Raw genomic sequence first — 1,715 nt, forward strand, 5'->3', positions numbered from 1 at the left:
GATTGACCTAGGAAAAAAAATCACGCGTACCGGAATGAAAGTGGCGAACGGGGACCAGTCTATACGTAGTGTGGAGGTCAGTGCCCTCTATCGACTCGATAGTACAGACTTCTCGAAATCTGTGATAGAGATAACAACAGAACGTGTACATGGAATACGGCATCTGCTCAGCAAGATGGTGCTTGACAAGCGTGGTGTACATCGTGGAACCTGCCAAAATTGTTTTCATTTTTGTTTGGTTTCTTATGACTGCATTGAGTTCTGAGATCCCATTTTGAACATAAAAAATCTCTCCTAAGGTATAGAGGGTTCCCACGAGCAGCAATATTGGAGGACAAACAATAAAAACCTGTGCATCAGACTATGAAAAGTCATTGTTTTCATGGTCTAGTGCACGGGTTTGCTATCCCTAGTCAAAATAAAATGCATTTTTTTGCCTGAAAAAATGCACTTTTAGGGTAAAATGCATTTTGTAAATGCATTTTTACCTAAAAGTGCATTTTCAAAGTGTACTTTCTTCCAAGAAAATGTACTTTCCAAAATGCATTTATAAAAAGTGCATTTTTATAAATGTATTTTCCATCAAAAAGTGCATTTTTTAAATGCATTTTTCCAGAAAATATACTTTCCAAAAGTGCATTTTTATAGTGCATTTATAAAAAATGTACTTTTCATTAAAAAGTGCATTTATAAAAAATGTACTTTTCATTAAAAAGTGCATTTTTCCAAAAAAATGTACTTTCCAAAATTGCATTTTTATAGTGCATTTAAAAAAATGTACTTTCCATCAAAAAGTGCATTTTTTAAATGCATTTTTCCAAAAAAATGTACTTTCCAAAATTGCATTTTTATAGTGCATTTAAAAAAATGTACTTTCCATCAAAAAGTGATTTTTTAAATGCATTTTTCCAGAAAATGTACTTTCCAAAATTGCATTTTAAATAAGTGCATTTTTAAAATGTGCTTTCATACATATTACATGCTGTGGAGAAAAATGTAACCGCGACATCGACAATAAATCCAACATTGACCACTTTTTGTTTTTAGTTAAAATTAACTTTAAATGAATTCTTATTATGTTGACTGCTTATGTTAATCATGTTAATTATGTTCATTATGTTATCTTAAAATTTCCAATAAATACATAATAAATAAATAGCTATGCATACGTCATATATATATATATGTGTTCATCGTATAGCAACCGCGCAACGCATTATGGGTAAATGGACGCCAGCGAAAAATGAAAGGTGAGCAGTAATTATTGTTATTATTACAAATCTAGCTAATCCATCGAATATACACAGTATCAGTGTTTAGAAAACATACATGAAGGCAAGTCAATATGTCTACTATTGTTGTTGTATAGTATTTGTCGTGAAATGTGAGTAAACACAACAATATCGCATATTCTCCTGTTACCTACCTATATCGCATATGTCACATGATGTATTTAGCGACATTTGCTCTCAGCGACCACATAATGACTGCATTCACAGTTTAACATTGTTATAACTGTTAAGCCTTCTAATTAAACAGTCAACGTTTAGACTTTAGTAAGTTTACTTTGCACATATATAAGATTTTGTCATTCGTCGTTCAGTCTATCTTTCTGTGTAAATTATAACATCTTTTAAGGAAGGATAGGAACTTGGAATGACCTTGATTCAATTTCGAAATGTTTAGAAGTGTGCGTGTTACTGTGTATATAATGA

At 31.5% G+C, this 1,715-nt stretch overlaps 1 long non-coding RNA gene across 1 annotated transcript in view; it reads left to right on the top strand.

The window, feature by feature from the left end:
* Positions 1-1,178: 1,178 nt before the first annotated feature.
* LOC106805132 overlaps positions 1,179-1,715 on the top strand; it is a 4,837-nt gene continuing 4,300 nt past the window's right edge. The window contains exon 1 of the long non-coding RNA XR_001393399.1: positions 1,179-1,250. This is a non-coding gene — a long non-coding RNA (uncharacterized LOC106805132). The remainder of the gene's footprint in view (positions 1,251-1,715) is intronic.

This window comes from Priapulus caudatus, unplaced genomic scaffold, assembly GCF_000485595.1.
Source record: "Priapulus caudatus unplaced genomic scaffold, Priapulus_caudatus-5.0.1 Scaffold101, whole genome shotgun sequence".
NCBI lineage: Eukaryota > Metazoa > Priapulida > Priapulimorpha > Priapulimorphida > Priapulidae > Priapulus > Priapulus caudatus.